At 31.6% G+C, this 27,271-nt stretch overlaps 1 pseudogene; it reads right to left on the bottom strand.

The window, feature by feature from the left end:
* Nucleotides 1-9,923: 9,923 nt before the first annotated feature.
* LOC149513586 (polyadenylate-binding protein 7 pseudogene) lies at nucleotides 9,924-10,541 on the bottom strand (annotated as a pseudogene).
* Nucleotides 10,542-27,271: the final 16,730 nt, after the last annotated feature.

Genomic DNA, 27,271 nt, shown 5'->3' with positions numbered 1-27,271 from the left:
ACATAGAACACATTTCTCTAAATACTATATGTTTTTTTTTATTATTTTGGTACCATATCATGGTGTTGTATTTAAAATTATCAAATATAATAAAATCACATTTTTTTCGGTTATACGAGAACAATTAACTTTAATTTAAAATATACAAATTAAAATATTTATATTTATTTTTAAAATATTATTTTTTATTTTTTATCTTTTAATAAATTCTAATAAATTTTTACTTAAATTCAACCAAATAATCTGTTTAAATTTAGTTTGATTTGATTTTAAAAACCAATAAATTGAACCTGAAATGACACAAAACCAAATGACTCAGAATCCAAATAACTCAAGTATCAAACCTGAAATACTCAAAAAAGAAATGACCCAAACTTGAAATTACCTAAACTAGATGACTCAACTCCAAACAACTTGAACCCAAACCAACCCAAAATCAAAATGACCGAAACCCAAAATTGACTCAACTTTTTTAAGACTCGAAATAATCTGACTTGAATTGATCCGATCCAAATGGACTCTATTAGGTCCATATGCCTAATGCCATATTTCTATGATTATATACACTCGGCCTGCACATTCTGATTCAAGTAAAAGAGAATTAATTGCTAATAGGGTATTGGCTTAATGGTAAGATGGAGAGTTTAGAATTTTAAGATCTTAGGTTCAAATCTTAAATTGTGCGAGTTTAGTTGTTTAGTTATGTTCTAGTTTGTTAATTGATTATTCAATGATTGCATCTATGACTATGATGTAATATTTAATTATGTAATATATTATATGGATATAATATTTGATTATGATTGTAACTTAAAAAAAAAAAAACTAATTATGCTTTTCTTATAGTTTTAGTATTAAATCTTCTTATTCATGATTAACTAATAAAGAAATAGATAAAAAAAAAAACTTAATTAACATTCAACTATTGGATATTAATTAGGTATGGAACTGGGTACCTATAAACGGATACCTTGCACTATTCGACTCAATTAAATAGGATTAGGGTATCCTATAATCGGATTTGAGTAGTATTCGAATGGTAAAATTATTATCTATCACGAGTTTGGGTAATGCTCTTTGGATACCAACTATCCAAACTCGATTATAAATCTTTTAATATTATATATTTTTGTTTATAAATTATTTATTATTAATGTAATATTTAACTAAATTAATTCATTAGGTGTTCTAATTATGATTTTTAATTTTAATTTTGATATATCTAAAATACATCTATTTTAACTTATATGTGGATAATTTTCGAAGCCTCACACAGTACCCATTTTCAGTCTTGGCTCTTCCTGTTTCATTCCAATTACTATCTGTGATAGGAATTTTTTTTTGAGAAAAAAATGAAACATTCGTTAAATCTTAAGAGAAGCAATAGGGGGAAACTTCATCATTAATCTGAAAATGTTTAAACTTGTTCGACTTTCTTATTATCCTACCAATTTGTTGGTTTCCTTCGAAACCAAAAATGATTCATCTCCCTATGACAAAACAAAACTCTTGCCCATTTGGCTTTTCGTTTGCCTCTCTTTCTTTCTCATCATTTGACAAATTCCTAATCAAAAATCTATTTCAAAAAATTTTCTCCCTTCAAAAAGCTCTTAATAAATCTTCTTCCCAAAAGACCCTCTACCGCTTTCTTAATATTCAAATTGGGACCCTAACTTTCTAAACTTGAACCATTATCTCATCTACTGAACGATTTCTATGATTTTCTTGACATGGAAAGACTTCTTACGTGCTTCAAAATAATCATTACAACGTAGGTTTTAGTTATAATTTTTTTAGTTTTTATATAATTTTTATATCATATCTTTATTTCTGAAATCCTCTCTCTACTTCAACCCCTCAGTTTTCTTTCTTTCATTCTTTTCTTCTTGCTATTCAGTTTGTGCATTTTTTTTTTCAGGTTTCAATTTTTTTAGCCAAGTTTACTTTTTTATCATTTATATAAAATTAAATAAATTCGCACATACTACATCATCTTTTACTAATTTCAATATACAAAATATCATAATACAAAATATATTTTAATTCCATACAGTGAAAAATATTAAATTATTGACAAATAGCTCCACTGGATACATGTTAACTGATTAAAAGCTACATCAATTCCTTCTTCTCATCAAATTCTACTATAAGTATGTGACTGACATATTTCTTATTTTGACAACTTATTATAAAACTAATCAAACATATTCATGATTGATTATAGCATATAAACCTTTGACTATACCAATAAAAATACTATTTTTTGTAATTTCATCATGATTAAAATAAAAAATATTTATTCGAGTGATGTTTGATTTTGAATTTTTGAATTTCAAAATCTTTTTTATATACTTAAGAACTTTAATCAATTTAATTGTATCCATATGGTTTAGTTTGAAATATTTCACATATATGACGAATAAAATCATATCACCCAACGTGCATGGGATAGACATTAATATAGCATAAAAGAAAACTTGTGCTAAATAAGGGTATTCTAATCCTTAAAAAAAAAAATTCTTTGGAGATTAGAGTTAGGGAGATTCTAAATGCAATCCATAAAATGCACAATGTAATCACATTTTCATTATAAAAATACTTATAAGAAATTACTTTATTAATCTTTATTAAATTACCTTTTACTCCTTTTTTTTATAACAAATATAGCAGCTTCATTAAACCAAAATAGTATCCAGCTTGCAAATGTTTCTAAGAAGGTGATTCCAAACATTAACCTGGCCTTCCATGCATTCTAGTCTAGCAACATAACGAGATAACTTATTTGCTGATCTCCTCACGTGTGTGACCAAACAGTTACTGAACTTTGATGCCATTCTAAGTACCTCCATAGTCAAGGTAGTTCTTTCCCAATAAGACGCACCAGCATTGTGTATTTCCTATTATCCTATATATTACCAACGCAGCATCTGATTCCACTTCAACTTCCATAAAATCATTTGCCCAAGCAATTTCTAGGCCAAACAAAACCGCTCTCATTTCAGCAACCATAGAGCTCTTCTCTTTTAGCAAACTCGACACTGCACTTAGTAAAACCCTACCCCCCCTGTCCCGGATAACAACCCCTAACCCAGCCTTCTCAGTTGTAGGGTTGAAATATATATCCACGTTTAATTTATAATCTACGTTCACTAGCAGCTTCCATGAATCAGTCATCTACCTCCTATCCTCCTCTCCCTGTGGTCTCTGTTGCCCTTCATGCGAGTATTGTTTCACTCTTACAGCCAAACTCCCAATGGAACTACATTTGCCTTCATGAAGACAGCTGTTTCGCTTTTGCCAAAGTAACCATAAAGTATAAAAACACAGCTCAAGGTGACCTTCATTCTTAGCTTCGTCCAAGATACGAAACCAGAACTCATGTGCATTCGCCCCCATCTTTAACCATTCTGGAAACCAATTACATACTTCGCTCCACATCCTCTTACTAAGTGTGAATTCGAAAAAGATGTGGAAACATGACTCTCCAACATTGTTACGTACACAGCATGTATCCTCCACTAGAATTTTTCAAGCCCTTCATGCACTTTTGATAGGTAAGGTGCCCCATATAAGCCTCCGTGTAAATACCTTAACCTTTGGGATGACTCAACACTCCCAGACCAACTTCCATAATGATGAACGCGCCTCCCTGCCAGCAACCTCTTTATTTAATATATTAAATTATTATTTAATTATATTAATATTTCATATTTCATATTTAATATTATTAATTAAATTAACATTTAATAATATGAAATTACTATTTAATATTGTTAAATTATAATTGAAAATTATTTAGTTAATATTCATTTTAAGAAGGTAATATTTAATATTATTAAATTCATATTTATTGTTAATTAAAATATTAATTTAATAATATTAATATGCAATATTAATTAAAATTTTAAAACATTAATATTATTAATTTAATATTAATTAACTACTAGTTACTTTTTATATTAAATTATTATTCTTTATTTATTTATTTTTATTAATTAATATTTTTTATAATAATTACTTGGGTAAAATGATCTTTAACTATTTCTATCAATATTTTTTAAACTAACCAAACATATTAGATATCTCATATTTCTCGAAAAAAAATTCGATTGGTGGGATTTTATATGATTCTTATAAAATTGATGATATCGAGCAGATTGATATTCAAATATTTCTTCTTAGAACATGTTGATTTGATCCAATAAAATTGATGATTTTATTATTATTGCACAAATAGTTATATACTTTAAATTTACTTAAAATTTGGCATGCATGCTTTACTTGAACAGAGCATAAAATTCAATAGTTGGATTAACAAATATAAATTATATAAAAAGATATGAGACGATGTAAATTAATTTTGTTTCATATATGTCCATGTAAATCCCTCTTCATTTTAGGCTTTCATATTTTATTATCTACGACATGTTTAGTTCACGGAAGGGAAAAGAGAAGGAATGGAATTGGTATTCTTTAAGAATGGAAAATAGGAGGAATAGAATGGAATATGTATTATGAAGTTTGGTACGTTAGAATGGAATAGAGGAGAAACTAGTATTATACTACAAGCGTTGGAACTTGAGTATTGAAACTGAACTACTAGTTTTTCTTCGAGTGATGGCTCTCTCAAGTGACGGCTGCCCACTACCTACAATAAAAATGAACGCTCTCCCTCCTACCCCAATACCATTACTGGCTCTCTTTGGATGCAGGTTCAACTCCACTGAAATCTTAACTTATAACTGTTCTTCCTTCACTTAATCAACCAATATTTATTGAATTTGAAAAAGAGTCAGAAGAAACGTTTTGATCCTCTTATTTTGATTCTTGGACCAAAAGATCCATGAACTGGGATCCTATTGCATATAGATACAAATGATCCAATGAAAGCAAGAATTTCAATGAGCATTTGGAGCATGTCATTTCTAAGTAGAAGTAACTATTTCTCAGAACATGGAGTATGAATCAAACCCATGTTTGAATTGAAATTAAGATATCCATGCAAGTTCTTCTCTTCTGAATCAAATGGATTTGTATCTGAAAGAGGTTAGTAATAAATTCTTTCAAATTAAGAACTTATATAAATATAAAGCAACCAAAACTCTAAAAAATAATAACCTAAACGTTTGAATTTTATATAATATATTTAAGAGATTTAGGCTTCATTTGAAATTTTAATTAACCGAACACTACATGATTTAACATGGCATTTATTGAAAAAAAAATTGAGTTTTATTATTTTATTTCACAAGGTAGAAAAAATTTAAAAAAATTAGTAATAAATCCCACTTGAATTAAAAAACATAAAAATAAGAAAAACTCATTATTCTAATTCACTTAATTTTCATAAAACTATCATGTAGATATAATATGAATGTGTAATGTAAGAGTTTCTAATAAAAACTTTTGGAAATATTTATTAAAATATCCTTTCAACTCCAATACTTATTTATTTCTATTAATATTTTAATTTTATAATATGAAAAAATAGAAGTTTAGTGAAACTTGATGAAATGATGAGTAAATATTAAATAATTATAAAATATTATTATTATTGTTGTTGTTGTTGTTATTATTATTATTGTTTTTATTATTTCTTTTACTTTCATAAAATATTTATTTTTTAATAACTGGCTACATTAAACATATACAAGGAAAAAGTATTTTAATTATAACTTGTTGATTAAATATAACATATTTTGTAGTTTTCAAAGCAAATAATATTTTTTAGTGTTACATCATTTACTATCAATTAAAAATTACTTCTGTTGAACTTTTTTTCTTTTCTTTTTTATTAAAAAATGATAAAATCAACTATTAAAATCATAAATTATTGGCATGAGTAACACTTATTGCTTAAGTTTTTATTTTTAATATTTTTATTTGAATCAATATTAATTATTTACTTTAATTTTTTAAAATATAAAGTGTTAATCATAAATTATTATGTGAATGAAATTTTTTGTTTTAACATTATAAAAGTTTGCTACATGAAATTGAAATATCTTAGCATCCTTTTAAAAATAAATCATTTTTTGTGTCAAATCAATGATTAAATGAAAAACTTTATTAAATATTATAATAAATGGATTTTTTTTCATATCTACATGGGATTTGATAAAATATAATTAAAAAATAGTATCTTATATGATATACATGTAATACATGTAATATAATGTTATCTATAACATACCTCTTACATTTCTTTTAGAAATGACTTGGTAAGATACATGCTACGATTTTTTCTAATGAAATTATTAAGTAATAACTAAAAAAATATATTAAGCTAATATCTTTGACATGTAACACTACTCAAACCATTAATAATAAATGTAAATAACAAATTATTATATCATAAAAAAATAAATTCAAGAAGGGCAAAAAACAATAATTACAATTTATAAATAGTATAACCAATGATAAATTTAAGGCACCGCAAACATCATTAACATTTAATTATAATTTAATAATAATAATGACACAATTTTCAAAATAAAAACAAATTTTATATTTTACGATTACTACAAATAAATGAAATTTGTTACCAAAAAGTGTGAAAATTGAAAATTTTAATTTTTGATAAAGTTTTGTTCGCTTACATGAATTGATTAAAACTACTTGAAAACAACTAACACAAAAACGTAGCAAAAAATAAAATATCAATCACATTATGAAAAATAAGTACAACGAAATAACATAATATCGAACAATAGTTTCAATATGAAACTTATAAAATAACATATGAGCAAAACTGTTTTTTTTTTTTTTTTTGTGCATAAATTTACTTACCTAATATAATTCATATGGAAAAGTATAGAATATAAAAACATAAAAATTAATATAAAATAATTCAACATGGATTTTATAAGAAATTAAGAAATAAGACAAATTAATTCATAAAAAGGAACATGTTATTAATAGCCTTTTAGAAAAAAAAATAATAAATAAGAGATTAAATAATAAAAATTATACCTTTAACATTAAAAACAAAAATATATATATTTAAAAAATAAAAATAAATAAGATTAAAAAGTTAAAGAGATTAAAACATAAATTTTATAAGAAATAAAAGTAAATTTTTTTATTTTTTTTTACCTTTATATCCATAAAAATGACCAGATCGTTAACAATCTCATTAAAAAGATATCTTAAAAAAAAGCTATAAGCATAATTATTTAAATTAAAACTTTAAAAATCACTCTAAAAAAATCTTTAAAGTTAAAATTAAATAATAAATAATAAAGTTTAAAAAGAATAAAAAAATAAATTAATATTTTTAACTTTTCTCATCTTTTCATTCATAAAAAGGTAAAACTCTAAAAATTTTTAAAATAAAATAAAACATGAATTTCATAAAGAATATAAAAATAAATTAAATTTTTTTTTTAACTTTCTTCAACTTTTGATCCGTAAAAAAGAATGGATTATTATAACTAAATTCTGTAGAAAGACAAAAACAATAAAAAAGAGATTAAAATAATAAAAATATTTAAATTGAAGATTAAAAAAATAAAGATTAAAATAAATAAGATTACAAATTTAAGAGATTAAGATATGGACTTTAGAAGAATAAAAAAACTTTTACTTTTAACTTTTAGATTAACAATATTAAAAAAAGTATTTAATTTGTAAATGGACTTATTGTAAAAAAACACAATTTAACTTAAACATAACCATGAGCTTAAAAAAATTTTAAATGAAATCAACAAAGAAACCATTGATTCAAAAATTATAATTTTTTTAAATAAATCAAATCATAATCACAATGAAAAAAATTAAGAACCAATAAAATAATGAGAATGTCATAAAAATGATAAATATTAGATATCAAAGAAGTAGCTATAACAACTTAAAAATTATTTAGCAATTTTTATACATTGACTAACCTCGAAAACTCTTAGTGATCAAATAAATAGGTATAATAATTTGATGTTCATTTCTAAAGTTAAGCACTTTTATTCAAATTTAGAAATAAACTCGTCCCACAAAATGGTTATAAACTTTATACTAAATAACAAAAAAAAAGAAATAATTAAAATGATATTTACTTCTAAAAATGATAAAAAAATTATTTTTAAAATAAATCATCATTCTTATAATATTACCAATATAAAAAATATTAAAAAGAGAATACCTTAAAACCAAAATCGCTCGAAACCTCATAAACTACCCAAAACCCTAAAAAACCTCTAAAAACCCTAAAAAAAAAACCCCAAAAACTATTTTAAACCCTAAATATTGCTAAGAACCCTAAAAAACCCCAGCACTACATAATTTATGGATTTATCACCAACAGTTTACCGATAAGATAAATCTATGCAAACAACACCAACAATATTAAATAAAAAATTAAAAAAAAGTACAAAAACTTAAATTTTATAATAAATTATAAAAAATGAAGCTATTAAGCACTTAGCTGAGCACCAATAAAAACAATCATAAGGTACAAAAAAAAAACATACCATGAAATATTTACACCTTCGTCATTCATTTATTTAATGATGGTGTCATAACGTCTAGATCAGGAGATCTATCGTTAGACATTGACTTAAAGGAGTCGCCACCAATCTTTTTTTATCTAGATGTGATTGGCCACCTAAAGAATCTGTCCTTTCAGAGAACACCTAAGTTTAAGGGTCCCTAAAAGAATAGGTTCAGGTCTACTAATCAGAACAAAGTTCGAGAGTTCGATTACATGTGAGGAAGGTTATAGCACCCTCACAACGCCCATCAAAAGATGGTACCAGCTTAAATTTATGTTATCCAATGAGCCTTAAAATTTTATCAAGTAATTAACTATTGGAAATCATTCTCAATTGACTCTAATACTTTTAGCAGAAAATTGAAAAAATCCTCTCACCTCAAGAGTATGCAAGAAAACTACTGTTTCACTTACAAAGACTCTATCGTCGGATTATTTAACATTAAAAAAAATAAAAAGGAAGAAAAGAATGATTGTTTTTGTGCAGAAAAAATTGATATTTTTAACTTTTCTCCAAAATATTTTTTAGAAATTTTAATCTTGAGGAAAATTTATACTTTTAACTTTTCCCCAAAATATCTTTTGAAACTTTAATTTCAAAAAAAATTGATACTTTCAGCTTTTCCTCAAAAATCTTTTTTTAATTTATTTTTAACAAAAATTGATACTTTCAACTTTTTCCCAAAAATATTTTTTTGAAACCTTAATTTCGAGAAAAATTAATACTTTCAACTTTTTCTTAAAAACCGTTTTAAAAATTTATTTTTAAGAAAAATTGATACTTTCAACTTTTCCCCAAAAATATTTTTTTGAAACTTTAATTTCGAGAGAAATTGATACTTTCAACTTTCTCTCAAAAACCTTTTTTGAAAATTTATTTTTAAGGAAAATTGATACTTTCAACTTTTCCCCAAAAATATTTTTTTGAAATTTTAATTTCGAGGGAAATTAATACTTTCAACTTTCTCTCAAGAACCTTTTTTGAAAATTTCTTTTTAAGAAAAATTGATACTTTCAACTTTTTTCCAAAAATATTTTTTAGAAATTTTAATTTCAAGGGAAATTGATACTTTCAACTTTTTCTCAAAAACCATTTTAAAAATTTATTTTTAAGGAAAATTGATACTTTCAACTTTTCCCTAAAAATATTTTTTGGAAAGCTTATTTTCAAAGAAAATTGATACTTTCAACTTTTCCTCAAAAATATATTTTTTTTCTTGAAATTATTATTTTTATTATTAACCAATGTTTTTAAATCATGAAAACATAAAATAAAATGAGTGAATAAATGACATGCTGTAACAAAAAAAATCAAAACGGGAAAGAAAATATCTTACCAAAAATTGAGCTTAATCCCGAATCAAAACCAATTTAGATTGACTTTCTGAATCAGGCCTAGATTGTTTCTTGAATGGGTTCCGACTCAAGGCTTTGGTTTTGATCAATGAACGCTCGGGTTTAAGGTCTTAAGTGAGCCTGTCTTAAAGCTGGTTTTGCTAACTGTATTCCTCTCTATCATCTCAAATATAGGATAGGTAGCTGCCCTTTCTCGAATAAATGCAGAGATGTTTGGTGCTGTGTAGTAGACTAGAGGATATCCTCCGGGGAGAACAGCTGTGGAAGGCCCTGTTAATCCTGTCATACGTTGTGCATACTGAAGTTCTAATTGTGCTTGTCTATCCTCCTTCCTTTGAGCAATAGCTACATACAACGGCTTGCGATGAAACATATATCCATAAAATGAGCTCACAGCTTTAGCGGCCCCCTCAGGAGCAGAGAAACAGACAAATCCAAACCACTTGCTTATTCATTTGTCATCTCGCATAACTTTTGTAGAAGTAATTATGCCATACTGATTGAAATGTTCTCTCAGCTCTTCATCGGTCACATCATCATCAATATTCTTCACATAAACATTTGAAGCTTTATATTTCATGATATGCTTCTTTCGTCTGTCCTTAAACTGATTATGTAGTATTTGCTCACGCTCTGCTTTCTTTTGTGCCCTTGCTACATATAGAATGTTGGAGCCAAGTTGTGATCCATTCATCAATTCCATGGCCCGCTTAGCATCATCTGGATATCAAAGTTTAGCCAAAACCTCTAGAGGTCTTATTTTCATCCTTTGCTATGACTAGGCTAGCAATTTTCCCAAACGTAGAAAATTTCTCTTATAAAAGCTCTTCTGTGATATCTGGATCATCTGGCATGATAAGACTAGACTCTACCTTAAAAAAAAATTCATCAATTTTAGAGGTCATATCGTCAGGCCCCGGTGCCTTGTTGGGGTGAATTTTGAGTAATGCAGCATGAATCTCCTCTTCTGTGACATCACTCACACGAGCTTCATTGATTGTGGTTGTAATGCCCAAGATATGACACTCACTACTTCTATAATATTTTACGGACTGCAGGAAGTAAAAATGGTAGAAAAAGAGTCATGTATCGCACCCTGAATACCCTCATGATCCTCATTCCACATACCACTGTCATAAAAACCAATCCCTGAATTTGATTATGCCTTCGCCTCTAAACACATAAAGCATGGGAAAGAACTTGTCTTTTTATCACCAGCTTGAAGCCACTGAACCCGAGATTAACATCTCTAGAATTTCTATTCTTTCTTAAGGTCCTGCTTCAATGATTTCGCCTTTACATGGTCATACACGGGCTGTATAGCTAGCTACTCCATTTTAGCAGCTCAACCCGGAGTTCCAAGCTATGTCACATCTGTCGTTTGCTCAAAGGGCAGTCACAGGCACATCACGATTGGTAAATGCGATGTCTTGGTCTTTTTGCACTTCTCAGGTCATGGAAGAGGAGATCACCCACCAAAGAGAGGCCTTGAAGGTTGGTGGAGATGGGGGCTTCCCCCTTTGTTTTTTTTCCTCTCCTATTCAGATTTTTTTTCTATTTTTCCTCCTATTTTCCTCCCTTTTAGCTTGTATATTCATTGTTGATATATAGACCCATGCTGATAGAATTTCAATTCAATTCCAATTAGTCATCCAATGCTAAAAATTAGTATCTAGATAACAATAATCACAATCACCAAGCTTTCAGCTTTTTTTTCTTTTTTTTTAATTAATCAGATAATCAAAAGAAAGAAATAAAAATAAAAATAAAAATCCCTACAACTGAGCTTGGATTAGTCTCAATTGACAAAAAATCCTGGACAAAACGGGGTGTCTACAGCTGCCCTTCTTTGCACATTTTTTGTGAAACAGAAATTGTGCAAAGACGTAGACACCCATTCAAGACTCAACTGGATTTTTTTTGCCTATTTTGTTTTGTTTTTTTTTTTAAAAATTTTTTTTTGATCAAAGCTCCTCTAAGCAGAGGCTCAACGACTTTGAGAAACATAAACAAAGCTCCTCTAAACAGAGGCTCAACTTTTTTTGCTTTCTTGCTCTTTTTTTTTAAATGATCAAAGCTCCTCTAAACAGAGGCTCAACGACTTTGAGAAATATAAACAAAGCTCCCTTAAACAGAGGTAAATTTTTTTTTGTTTCTTTTTTTTATTTTTTGTTTTGTTTTTTTTTTAAAGCTCCTCTAAACAGAGGCTCAACGACTTTGAAAAGTAAATTGCTCCTCTAAACAGAGGCTCAACGACTTTGAAAAGTAAATTGCTCCTCTAAACAGATGCACCACGATTTTTGGAAAGTAAATTACTCCTCTAAACAGAGGCACCATGACTTTGAAAAATAAATTGCTCCTCTAAACAGAGGCATCACGACTTTAGAAAGTAAATTGCTCATCTAAATAGAGGCACCACGACTGTGAAAAGTAAATTACTCCTCTAAATAGAGGCACCACGACTTTGAAAAGTAAATTGCTCCTCTAAACAGAGGCAACGAAACTTTGGAAAGTAAATTGCTCTTTGACAATTATGTCCAAAGGAGTTATAGATCGTGATTGAAGAAGTTTTGTAATGGAAACTGAAAGATTCACAATTTGAGTTCACATTCATAGGTTCAGATTCGTAAGAACCTTCCAACTTCGTAAGAATTTACTGAAATTTGATTCTCAAAATTTCAGTTTCATTCAAATTTGCAAGATCTCAATATTTGCATTTGCAAATTGCAAGACTCGCATTAAAGTTCCTCATTTGAATTTTAGAGATTCACATCCAAAAGTTCAAGGTTTTTTTTTTCAAAGATTTTCATTTGGCAAACTTGGAATTCATATCCAAAAATCTGAAACTTTTTATTTGAATTTTGGAGATTTATATCCAAAAATTCAAAGTTTCTCATTTAAGTTCAAAGGCTCACATGCAATAAACTTAGAGTTTCACATTAAGTTCAAAGGTTCTCATTTAAAATATTAGAAATTCATATCCAACAAGTTGAAGCTTGTATTTTGAAAATTCACATGCAAAAGTTTAAAACTTTTCATTTGTTCGAAGATTCACATTCGACGAACTTTAGGGTTTCACTCCTCAAAGATTTTCATTTTGAAACTCAAAGATTCTCATTTGAGTTCTCAAAAACTCTCATCAAAATATTCACAATTTTTTTTCAAGTGACTCAACAATTTGCATGAATGAATGTTATAACCAAAGATGCAAATGCCTTCTTAATGATGTAAACGCAGTAACCTATATCCTCATAGTGCCATGCATGTCCAAACAAAGTTTAATTCATCAAATTATGTGCATGTACTATTCAAGCAACAATGCCACAATGATGCATGTAATGCGAATGTCAATAATGTCATGAAATCCTAAATAATTATGGAATATGGTCTTCAAGACCCTACCATCTCATATTCTCCCTTGTTCAGTTTCTCAATACTTTGGAATAAGTTTCATCAATCGATCATCACTTGACCATCATTCAATGAACTTTTCAGCACTAACAAATTTCAAAACAAGTTTCATCCCCCATCATTGGTTCATTACTCATAGGTGTCTCAGCATTAACCATTCCAAAATAAACTTTGTCCACTGATTGTTCTCATCATTCAATCATAACTTGCAAGTCATATCGACCAATTCATCATTGTACTCATCACTTGGTTATACCACTTTTCAAGATTTACCCCATCATATTTTCCATTTGGTCACATCATATATCCTTTCAAATCATCTCTTTTAGGTTTTTATCATTTTTTCATTTTGTTACCACCATCATCTTAGATTTTTTTTCAAATGAATGCAAGACTCTTTTAAACACATATTCATTCATTCATTATCATTTCAATTCTTGACAAATATAATGCAATCAAACATTCTCTCAATTCATTCTAGGGGTGTAACAATAAGAGAACACAAGGTGAATTATAGTAAAGATAATCAATGAAGATCTATTTTGATACAAAATAAATGGGAAAGGAAATAAATTGGATACATGTCATTGGGATGGATGATATGTCCAAATGATGAATATTCAGACAATTCTCAACATTAATCTAAGATTCTTTTTCAAAAACTCATTCCATTTACTGTTGAAGTCATCTTGAGCTTGGTGAACTTTGCCCTAGTCTTTGAGGGATCTTTAGATGTCTTTGATCTTTCATTCATGTGGACCATTTGACTTGGATCTTTTTCTACCAAAATCCCCTTTTAGGTTTTAAATTTGAATCTTTCTTTTTCATTTTCTCATTTTTTTTCATCATTTTTTTTTCATTTTTTATCCATTGTTGATATCTTTCATACATCAAATTTTAGAGCAATGCAGTATGATTCCATTACTTCATCATGAGCATACCTTCGCTCAACATATGATCATTCAAGTTGAGTATTCACACTTGATCCAAATAGACTTTTCAAGGTTATAATGTAAGCCAAGGTGAAGGGTCATAAAAAAATAGATATAATAGGCTCAAAACATGTATTAAAAAGGTTCAAAATCAAAGGATCATTTGATACAGCTTGGCATTTTGCCCCCACATCATTTCACTATTTTTTTTTCTCACACAAAGGATTTTCATTACTTTACCCCAAATCATGTGTGGCATTTATTTTTCTTTTACTTTTTTTTCTCTTTCCATCTTTGAGACCTTTTGTGGTTTTTTTTTTCAAAAATTACCCTCCAGTGTAGAGGGTGATCCTTGGTTGGGGTTCTTTAGAAAAAGAAATCATGATAGGCTCAAAGGGGTAACAATGAATGGTTTTTCGAATGGTAAAAGAAAGATGGCCATTTTTCATCTCAATTGTTAATATCTTTTTTTGAACATCATCTATTGAATAAAGCTCATGAATCTGTATAAAAGATTGCACATCTTCAAGACATATCTATTTCACCTTCGATAACAACTTACTTTTTGCTCAAATCATCTTCTCATATTAATGCGAATGAGTTCTCAAAATTAAATTTCAGAATTATTGTTATCATTGTCTAAATATTCATCATCTGAAATTTGAGAATGGGAATGTAAAGTTATGAAAAGTAATAGAGCATGGAATAATGGTCGAGTAAAAGAGAAAATGTAATGAAATGCATTAACCTGCCTTTGTTAAGATGATAACAAGTGAAATCATATTGCAGAAAAGAAATCTTAACATTACTTTAAAAGAACTCTTAGAATAACAAGTAGCATTCAACCAGTTTTAACATCCTCTTTAAAATCATGCCCCTGGGCAATCAAGTGAAGGATTTTTATGTCGCCCTATTAATTCATTGCCACTTTTCATATTTTTGATCCTCAAACGAAATGATTAGGCTTTTCCTGTCGAGTTCTAAAGATACAGGCTTGACTATTTGAGCGGCTGCTTCCATTATCATGCTCCATGTTGTAATGCTTTTGGTAAAGGCAATCTTGTCAACATTGAGATGAGATACCAAAAAAATCATAACTTTCGGGCCTGATCCAATCAGAATGTTCAAGATACCTGAAGAAAAACCCACCTTCTTACACACGTCAGCCAACTCCAAATAGGTGATAGATACCAGCTTGAAAGGTTTCAGTATTACAACATAATCTTTTATTTCTCATCTAAACCTTTAGCAAGATACGTATACTGCTTAAAACATCTAGCAACATCATTAATGTCTCAAGTTGTTTCATCAAGCGATTTTTCGTAATCAATTGCTCAAGCTTTGCTAATTCAAATTTTCTCTATTATCTTGAAAACGATGGCCCGAAATACTTGGCATGAACAGTGCCAAAAGTTGAAGCCCAATCTTTGCCTTTGTTTTTAGAAAGAGCTCTCTGAGCAGCAGCCACCGTAAGCTTCATATTTTTAGCTGTAGCTGTAAAAATATGATCGATGTTCTGTTTAATTGTAGGATAGATAATTGAAATTTACTTTTTGAGAACAGGCTCTTTCCATTCACTGTCGATGAGTAACATTCGACTCAAAATTTGGACCACCATATTAATCAATTTGCCCCTCTCATTTTTTTTTTAGTTTCACTTTCATCCTCAAACCAGTATCTAAGAAGCTTTTTTTTCTATGATCTTTCCCTAATCTTTATACTCGTGTCTCCCTGTTGCTCTTTCTTGATCAAAACTTACTATTTTATCCTTGATTAACCGTTACACCTCATGCTTTAGAGTAGTATAATTTTTAGTGCAATGGCTAGTAATTCTATAGTGATAGTCACAGTGAGTCATAGGATCATACCACTTAGGCTAAGGTAGTTTGAGCGGGTCCACATGGCTTAGAGGCAATCAAAGGGCTATTATAGAGCTCTCGATATAACTTCGTATAAGTTATGAGGATTGGATCATATACAAGTTTTTCTTGAATAGTTCATTGCTCTCGTGAATCACTTTTCAGATTAATAGGATGAATTTAGGGTCTTGCAGGAGTTTGAATATTAAGGCTGTATATAAAAGCTTGGGGGATGAAAATGGGCTGGTATATGGATAAATTAGGTGGTTGTGGGGTTGGTTGGTATGGATAAGATGAAGTGTTGTTCACAGTAGGATAGTATGAAGAGTAATCTGAGGGTAGATAGGGTTGATATCCCCTGAACTATCTGTCAAAGCCTACAGCTTGAACTTCAGTCTCTTTCTTCTTGGGTGCCTTTTTGGTTTCTTCTCCTTTCAGCTTGCCATTCTCAATGATTTCGCCTAAGATCACCATATCAGTAAAATTTTTTGTGGCATTCCCTATTATCTCTTCATAATAGAAAGATTTCAAAGTACTAAAAAACAATATGGTGGTCTCCTTTTCAGTCAAAAGAGGTTGCACTTGAGAAGCAATATTCCTCCACCATTGGACATATTTTTTGAATGATTCAATTGCTTTCTTATTCATATTCTGTAAAAAAAAATGATCAAGGGCCAAGTCTGTTATATGCTGGTATCGACTAATAAAAGTATAAGCCATATCGCTCTAAGAACCAATACAATTCTTGTCTAACTGGACATACCACCTAGCAGTAGAGCCAGTGAGGCTGTCTTAAAATGCATACATCAAGAGCTTTCATTATTGGCATGGGCAGTCATTTTTCGATAATACATAGTAATGTAAATTTTTAGACACTTTGTACCATCATATTTCTCGATCTTCAGCACCTTGAATTTTGGAAGAATAACCATATCATGAACTAAACAGGGCCCAGCAGCATCAACTGAGTTATAAAAACTAACTCCCTCCACTGCTCACAGCGTTTTCTCTAACATGTTCATCTTCTGTTTATCTTTGGAGGCTTCTAAAGCCCCATTCTCCTTAGGTCTCAACTTTTTTTTTAAATCATCCAAATTAGGGACTGATATTGGTTTTATTACCTTTTCAGTAAAGATAAGAATTATCATTGACTTGAAGCTGATGGTATTCTGGGATATATGTACCTTACAAGATAGGTGAACCACTGTGATGGTAGACCTTATGCAGATTAGGCCTAATGTGGCTTGAAACCAGGAGGGCACAATGGGTCATCCTCCTCTTATTAGCTACTATTCTCCTCTATTGCCTTCTTCTTGGTTAGCTTATTCAAAGCCTCTAATATCTTATTCAACTCTTCTTCTAACTTCTCTTGAGCTTTCTCTAATCTCTCGAAATGATTAGAATTTTCTTGTTCCATTTGCCTAACTCGAGCTCTTATGTTGTATTAGTGAGTGGAGTTGCTTGGTGGAGCTATTCTTGAACTTCTAGCACCACAATTATGATTAAAAATGTTATGCTATGCTTTATGTATGATGCGTTGATGCACGAATGAAATGTACATTTTTCTAAATGAAATCTAATATGAAATGGATGTAAATGATTGTATTAAAATATGATCATGAAAGTAATGCCGATGCATATAATTAAACAAACAACATAGTTAGTTCCATGGATGAAATGAAAGTGATGCTGATGCATAATGTTACATATGATAGTGAAAATGATGCACAAAGTTAAACAATCAAAATGATTAGATAAACACCTTTTTTGAATCTTAATTTTAGGGTATATCTATCATTGGGTAGAAATGGCTCTATCTTAGGTTTAGGCACTCTTAAGGTTCACTATATGTGGTTTAAGGTCAAAGTCTAAAGGTTCCCAAATTGTTCCTTACATCCTTGTCCATCACAGACTAGTAAGGCATCCTAATCCTCACCCATTACAGGCTACAAGCGAAAAAGATTCAATTTGAGTGGAAGTATTTCGCTAGCCACTACGGAGGTATTAGACTTTACGAAAGCAATAGGTACTTTACTCCCTCCTAGAAAGACGAAGCTCGGGTGTAGAGCCCATGTTATGCACATGCATATGAATGACATAATTGACAAAGTAAATAAACATGAATAAATAATAACACATATATACAAAAAGGTTCAATTTTATTAGACTTTTGGATAACACAAATTATTTGCTGGCCTGACTCTCAGTCTTCTCAGCGGAGTCGTCAAGCTGTCATAACGTCTAGATCCAAAGATCTATCGCTAGACATTGATTTAAAAGAGTCACCACCAATCTTTTTTTATCTAGGTGTGATTGGCCACCTAAAGAATCTGTCCTTTCAAGAAACACCTAAGTTTAAGGGTCCCTAAAAGAATAGGTTCAGATCTATTAACCAGAACAGAGTTCAGGAGTTTGGTTACGTGTGAGAAAGGTTATAGTACCCTCACAACGCCCATCAAAAGATGGTACCAGCTTAAATTTATGTTATCCAATGAGCCTTAAAATTTTATCAAGTAATTAACTATTGAAAATCATTTTCAATTGACTCCAATACTTTTAGCAAAAAATTGAGAAAATCCCCTCACTTCAAGAGTATGCAAGAAAATTACTGTTTCACTTACAGAGACTCCATCGTCGGATTATTTAACATTACAAAAAATAAAAAGAAAGAAAAGAATGATTATTTTTATGCAGAAAAATTGATACTTTCAACTTTTTTCCAAAATATTTTTTAGAAATTTTAATCTCAAGGAAAATTGATACTTTCAACTTTTTCCCAAAATATCTTTTAAAACTTTAATTTCGAAGAAAATTGATACTTTCAACTTTTCCTCAAAAATTCTTTTTTTTTTGAAAATTTATTTTTAAGAAAAATTGATACTTTCAACTTTTCCCCAAAAATATTTTTTTGAAACCTTAATTTCGAGGGAAATTAATACTTTCAACTTTCTCTCAAAAACCTTTTTTGAAAATTTATTTTTAAGGAAAATTGATACTTTCAACTTTTCCCAAAAAATATTTTTTAGAAATTTTAATTTCGAGAGAAATTGATACTTTCAACTTTCTCTCAAAAACCTTTTTTGAAAATTTATTTTTAAGGAAAATTGATACTTTTAACTTTTCCTCAAAAACCGTTTTAAAAATTTATTTTTAAGAAAAATTGATACTTTCAACTTTTCCTCAAAAATATATTTTTTTCTTGAAATTATTATTTTTATTATTAACCAAAGTTTTTAAATCATGAAAACATAAAATAAAATGAGTGAATAAATGACATGCTACAACAAAAAAAAATCAAAACGGGAAAGAAAATATCTTACCAAAAATTGAGCTTAATCCCGGATCAAAACCAATTTAGACCGACTTTCTGAATCAGGCCTAGATTGTTTCTTGAATGGGTTTCGACTCAAGGCTTTGGTTTTGATCAATGAACGCTCGGGTTTAAGGTCTTGGGTGAGCCTGTCTTGAAGCTGGTTTTGCTAACTATATTCCTCTCTATCATCTCAAATATAAGATAGGCAGCTGCCCTTTCTCGAATAAATACAGAGTTGTTTGGTGCTGTGTAGTAGACTAGAGGATATCCTCCAAGGAGAACAGCTGTGGAAGGCCTTGCTAATCCTGCCATATGTTGTGCATACTGAAGTTGTAATTGTGATTGTCTATCCTCCTTCCTTTGAGCAATAGCTACATACAATGACTTGCGATGAAACATATATCCATGAAATGAGCTCACAGCTTTAGCGGCCTCCTCAAAAGTAGAGAAGCAGACAAATCCAAACCACTTGCTTATTCCTTTGTCATCTCGCATAACTTTTGTAGAAGTAATTGTGCCATACTGAGTGAAATGTTCTCTCAGCTCTTCATCGATCACATCATCATCAATATTCTTCACATAAACATTTGAAGCTTTATATTTCATGATCTGTTCCTTTCATTTGTCCTCAAACTGATTACGTAGTATTTACTCACGCTCTGCTTTCTTTTGTGCCCTTGCTACATATAAAACATTGGAGCCAAGTTGTGATCCATTCATCAATTCCATGACCCGCATAGCATCATCTGGACTATCAAAGTTTATAAAGCCAAAACTTCTAGAGGCCTTATTTTCATCCTTTGCTATGACCAGGCTAGCAATTTTCTCAAACACAAAAAATTTCTCTTGCAAAAGCTCTTCTGTGATATCTGGATCATCTGGCATGATAAGACTAGACTCTGCCTTAAAAAAAAATTCATCAATTTTAGAGGTCATACTGTCAGGCCCCGATACCTTGTTAGGGTGAATTTTGAGTAATGCAGCACGAATCTCCTCTTTTGTGACATCACTCACACGAGCTTCATTGATTGTGGGTGTAATGCCCGAGATATGCCACTCACTGCTTCTGTCATTTTTACGGACTACAGGAAGTGAAAATGGTGGAAAAAAAGTCATGTATCGCACTCTGAATACCCTCATGATCCTCATTCCACATACCACTGTCATAAAAACCAATCCCTGAATTTGATTATGCCTTCGCCTCTAAACACATAAAGCATGGGAAAGAACTTGTCTTTTTATCACCAGCTTGAAACCACTGAACCCGAGATTGACATCTCCAGAATTCCTCTTCCTTCTTAAGGTCATGCTTCAATGATTTCGCCTTTACATGGTCATACACGAGCTGTCTAGCTAGCTACTCCATTTTAGCAGCTCAACCCGAAGTTCCAAGCTATGTCACATCTGTCGTTTGCTCAGAGGGCAGTCACAGGCACATCACGATTGGCAAATACGATGTCTTGGTCTTTTTGCACTTCTCGGGTCATAAAAAGGGAGATCACCCACCAAAAAGAGGCCTTGAAGGCTGGTGGAGATGGGGGCTTCCCCCTTTGTTTTTTTTCCTCTCCTATTCGGATTCTTCTTCTATTTTTCCTCTTGTTTTCCCCCCTTTCAGCTTGTATATTCATTGTTGATATATAGACCCATGCTGATAGAGTTTCAATTCAATTCAATTAGTCATCCAATGCTAAAGATTAGCATCTAGATAACAATCATCACAATCACCAAGCTTTCAGCTTTTTTCCCTTTTTTTTTTTAATTAATCAGATAATCAAAAGAAATAAAAAGAAAATAAATCATAAAATAAAAATAAAAATGATAAATATGAAAAATAAAAGTCCCTACAACTGAGCTTGGATTAATCTCAATTGACAAAAAATTCCAGACAAAACGGGGTGTCTACAGATGGTATTAGTTAGAAAATGAATCATATAATTAGTAGCAATTACCTGACAATCATCTTTATTTTTTACAATAAAATTTTTTTTAATATAATATAAACCACTTCATGAATCTTATTCTTCAATTAATATACATTACAACTCTAAAGAATATAACAAATACAAAATCTCTACAAAGTACAAAAAAATGATAAAATAAATAAAAAAATAACAAAAATAAATTTATTTATATACCTTTTTATAACCAATATCCTTTTTATGTTAACACTTTTTTAGTTTTATAATTATAAATATCTCACAATCTACAAAAATAAAATTTGATCATCCAATTATCTCTTTCAAAAATCAATTTAACAATCATAATATATTCCAATTGGTAACAAAAAGCCTTCCTTGAAGTGAAAAAAATCATGATCATAACAAAAAATAAAAAATAATAAAAATGCAATCACTAAAAAGTACACCAACAAGCTAAAAAACTTAAAATGTCAAATAAAAAATCATAAAATCATGATAAAAAATAAAAAAAAATAAAAAACCTCATGATTAGAAAAAAATATAATGCAAATATGAAATATACTTATACAAATATCTCATCCTTAAAAAGGAGATGAAAAATTATAAGTCATAAAAAAATTAAAAGTAAAAAACAAAAGGATTAGAAAACCAAATGTATCAATAAATTTTAACAAATAATGGTTTTAAAAAATATGAATAGAGGAAAATGAAAAGTTAAGAATAAAAATATATTGTGTTTGTAGACACCCCATTTTGTCCGGGATTCTTTGTCAATTGAGACTAATCCAAGCTCAATTGCAGGGATTTTTATTCATTTTTATTTTAGATTTTTTATTTCATATTTATCATTTTTTTATTATCTGATTATTGTTTTTTAAAAAAAAAGGAAAGATTGAGATTAAGTTGGATGATGATCAGAAAGCATGATTGGTGGCTAATCTTTAGCATTGGAGGACTAAGTGGAATAGAACTGAAATTCTATAAAAAAAAAAAAATAGCATGGTTTTATAAAACGGAAAAAAGATGGAGGAGAAAGGGGGATAGGAGAGAAGAAGAATCCGAATAGGAGACGGGAAGAAAAAAAAAGGGAGAAAAGATAGAAGAAGAATTTGATTAGGAGAGGGAGAGGAATCCGAATAGGAGAAGGAAATGAGAGAACAAAAAAAAAAGGAAAGAGTCATAAAAAGACTCTGATATTCATCTATTCCCTTGGACTCTAGCAGCAACTGAACCCAACGTCACCCTTCTCCATCATTGCCATCACTAGCCTTAGTCCCGTGGGATGCCATTGCTAAATTGAAAACCAAACCTCATATTACACCACCATTTCTACTCAAGCCAAACTCCCACCATTGCTGCCAGAGCCACTATCTCCATTCATAACCATTTCCAGCAGTATCCAAAACTACTTTTCACCGAACCACAATTCCAGATTCGGCAATAGAACCCAAGCAGTCAATAGCTAGCACTCAGCAACGGCGCGACGCCCACAGCTCTCAGCAGGCCAAGGCCGTATCAGTTGCGCAACACAGAAAACAGAAGGAAAAAGAATACTGGTGGAAAGAAAAAAATAGAGAAGGAGAATCGAATAGGTGAGGGAGAAGCTAGCTAGACAGCCCGTGTGTGACCATGTAAAGGCGAAATCATTGAAGCAGGATCTTAAGAGGGAAAAAGAATTCTGGAGATGTCAGTCTCGGGTTCAGCGGCTTCAAGCTGGTGATAAAAAGACAAGTTCTTTCCCATGCTTTGTGTGTTCAGAGGCGAAGGCATAATCAAGTCAGGGATCGGTTTTTATGACAATGGTATGTGGAAAGAGGATCGTGAGGGTATTCGGGGTGTCATACATGACTCTTTTTTCCACCATTTTCACTTCTTGCAGTCCATAAAATATTACAGAAGCAGTGAGTGGTATGTTTCGGGTATTACACCCACAATGAATGATGATCCCGTCCAGGATCATGGTCTATCGCAAAATCAAAATCCTGAGGGCATCCCGTTAGATCGAGGTGCTGGAGGCACCCTCTCGAGCCAAAACAAAGTTACCCAACGAAGGAGATCACGAATGCTTGCTGGTCAAACATTAGCGGCTAACCCCTATGGTCCTGAGTGCAGGATGTTAAGAAAGCAAGGCTGTACAGCAAGGCTGGATCGCCTGTCAATGGCCAACCTTGGCACCAAGTTCGGGTACGTCATCTCGGAAATAATGGAGACTTTGGGGTCTGCCCAATATTTTTGATTTTCTCCCAGCCCTGGCAACCAAGCCGGTGAGAAAAGAGAGCAGATGGTGCACTTGATAGAAGCCTCGACAGAAGCTATTTTCTGGGACAGCATCGCATTCTTCAGAGCAACTCCAGCAGATGGCTTTCCATTCTGACAATAGTTCTCAAGGTCAAGTTTCCACAGTGCCCTTTGGTCATACACTGTCAGCGCTGGTGACAAACCATAGCGAATGTTGAGCTTTTGGAAATCAAAAATAATAAAAATGAAGAGCAATAAGGGGCCACTGACGTACTCAGAACCTAGAATGATCGTACAGTGTAAAGGAACCAAAACAGTGAAGAAAGTTCACAGATTCCTTTCTGGATCTACGCTGTTGGAGGATGGTTGGTGAGAAACCGACCATAAATAGGAGATGAGTAGGTCGAAGGGAGGTTCATGGTGAATTTTCAGCATCAACGGTGGGCGACTGTAGCGGCATGCAGAGGCGACAGTGTTGGAGCTTAGTTGATTTCTGGAAGAACCGATTGGTGTATATTTGTGGGAATGAAGGTTGTTGATGGGAATTTTACAGACCAGAAACGACAGCCTACTCAGTAGCAGCAGAATTTTCATGCGACTGGAGCTGCACCAAACATGGGATTGCCTCGATTTGAGCAGTCATATGCTCAAGGCACAGGTCCTGCCTGGAATGGTCAATTGGTTCTACAACAGCAGCCTTCTTCACCTGTCTATGGTGCTCAGAGAAGTGGCTTGCTACCACCACCACTATGGGAAGTACAGGCGCCAGACTCTAGCCCAGTTGCGGGTGCTCAATATCCTCAATCAATGGTTACTCAAGTTAGTGTAACACATGGCCAACCTCAAGGACCTCAACATATGAGAAGTGATCAGATGGTGGGTATGTACATTCAGCCAATCACAATCAGTCATTTGTCAGCAATTAATAACAAGGCTGTTCAGGGAAACCGGTTTGCTGGTTTTTATCCTCAATCAGTTCTGGGAGCACAGTATATGGACATACTTTCACAGCAAATGGCTTCTATGTATCCGCAACAAATGTATGGCAACCAAATGGGAGTATATGGTTATGTTCAGCAACACTTCAAGCCATCATTTCCTTTGTGGAAAATAGGGGAGATCGTGTCAAATTGGTGAAGGCTATGGATAATTTAGTGGAGCCACGTCGAATTCCTCAAGGTAAGATAATCTTTTTTTGGTATTTTATTTATTTACTTTTTTCTCTGTGTTAGTTATTTTGAGGAGTATTATTTTTATATTTTTTTATTTTTTGCGAAAAAATAAAATTTCAAAAAAAAAATATTTTTGAGGAAAAGTTGAAAGTATCAATTTTCCTTAAAAATAAATTTCCAAAAAATATTTTCGGGGAAAAGTTGAAAGTATCAATTTTCCCTACGCAAGAGCAATCATTCTTTCCTTCCTTCCTATTTTGATTTTGATTTTGATTCTTCTTTAACTAATCCGACGACGGAGTCTCTGTAAGTGAAACAGTAGTTTTTCTTGCATACTCCTAAGGTGAGGGAATTTTCTCAATTTTCTGCTAAAAGTATTAGAGTCAATTGAGAATAATTTTCAATAATTAACTACTTGGTAAAATTTTAAAGCTTTTGGACAACACAAATTTAAGCTGGTACCATCTTTTGATCGGCGTTGTGAGGGTGCTATAACCTTCCTCACACGTAACCGAACTCCCGAACCCTGTTCTGGTTAGCAGACCTGAACCTATTCTTCTAGGGACCCTTAAACTTAGGTGTTCCCTAAAAGGACAGATTTCATAGGTGGCCAATCGCACCTAGATAAAAAAGATTGGTGGCGACTCCCAAAAGTCAATGTCAAGCGATAGATCCCCGGATCTAGACGTTATGACAGCTTGGCGACTCCACTGGGGACTTTGAGAGTCAGGCCAACAAATAATTTGTGTTATCCAAAAGCCAAATAAAATTGAACCTTTTTGTATATATGTATTATTGTTCATTCATGTTTATTTACTTTGTTAATTATGTCATTCATGTGCATGTGCATAACATGAGCTCTACACCCGAGCTCCGTCCCTCTAGGAGGGAGTAAAGTACCTATTGCTTTCGTGAGGTCTAATGCCTCCGCAGTGGCTAGCGAAATACTCTCACTCAAATTGAACCTTTTCCGCTTGTAGCCTGTAATGGGTGAGGATTAGGGTGCCTTACTAGTCTGTAATGGACAGGGATGTAAGGAGCAATTTGAGGACCTTTAGACTCTGACCTTAAAACCGCATGTAGTGAACTTTAAGAGTGCCTACACCTAGGATAGAGCTCTTTCTACCCAATGATAGATATACCCTAAAATTAGGACACAAAAAGGGTGTTTATCTAATCATTTTGATTGCTTAACTTTGTGTATTATTTTTATCATATGTAACATTATACACCAGCATCACTTTCATTTCATCCATGGAACTAACTATGTTGTTTGTCTGATTGTATGCATCTGCATTATCTTCATGATCATATTTTAATACAATCATTTGCATTCATTTCATACTAGATTTTTTTCAACAAAATGTACATTTCATTTGTGTATCAAAGCATCATACATAAGGCACAGCATAATATTTCTAATCATAAGTATGGTACTCAAGGTCCGAGGATAGCTCCATCTAGCGAAAACCCTCTCATCCATACAACATAAGATCCAGAGCAAGGCAAATGGAAGAAGAAAGTTCTCATAGGTTTGAAAAGCTAAAAAAAGCTCAGGAAAAGATTGAAAGTGAACTAAGCAAGATTCTGGAGGCCCTCAATAATATAAATAAAGGAAAAAGAGTTGAAAGAAGTACAAGCCAGCAAATTCCCCTATTACAAGAACTGGCTGACCCTTTGTACCCTCCAAGTTTTGGCCTACCTCAAGCCCAGTCTGCCCAAGAGGTCCCGCTACAACCAATATATCCTGGAATGCCATCAGCTTTTAACCCAGGGCAGTATAATAGCTATATAAATCCTGTCTTCACTGAAAAGGCAGCAGAACCAATTCCTGATCTAGAAGAGAAGGAGAAGGAAAAGATAAGGGTGGAAGCTGAGGAAAGCTTTAAAATTAGCATGCGAGAGCAGAGGCTACGGGCTGTGGAAGGATTTAGATGTTATGGGTCAGTTGATGCTGCTGGGCTCTACCTAGTTCCTGATGTGGTTATCTCCCATAAGTTCAAAGTACCGAAGTTTGAAAAATATGACGGTACAAAGTGCCTCAAAACCCACATCACCATGTATTGCAGAAAGATGGCAGCTCATGCATATGATGAAAAACTCTTGATGCATGTCTTCCAGGATAGCCTTACCGGTTCTGCCGCCAGGTGGTATGTTCAGTTGGATAGGACCCACATTCACTCTTGGAGCGATATGGCTCATGACTTCATCAGTCAATATCGACACATCATCGATTTGGCCCCTGATCGTTTATCTTTACAAAATCTAGAGAAAAAGTCAAATGAGTCTTTTAAAGAGTATGCCCAGAGGTGGAGGGATATTGCTTCTCAAGTACAACCTCCTTTGACTGAGAAAGAAACTACAGTGTTATTTGTCAGTACTTTGAAGCCTCCCTATTATGAAAAGATGATAGGGAATGCAACTAAGAATTTTGCCGACATGGTGATCTCTGGAGAAATTATTGAAAGTGCTATAAAAAATGGCAAGTTGAAAGGAGGAGAAACCAAGAAGACATCAGAAAAGAAAGAAGCTGAAGCTCAAGCTGTGAGCTTTGATAGACAACAATTCGGGGGTTATCAACCCTATCCA

This window comes from Durio zibethinus, chromosome 18 (assembly GCF_047325235.1).
Source record: "Durio zibethinus cultivar Kanyao isolate XHJ-2024 chromosome 18, ASM4732523v1, whole genome shotgun sequence".
Lineage (NCBI taxonomy): Eukaryota > Viridiplantae > Streptophyta > Magnoliopsida > Malvales > Malvaceae > Durio > Durio zibethinus.
This window is presented reverse-complemented; position numbering and strand designations above follow the sequence as displayed.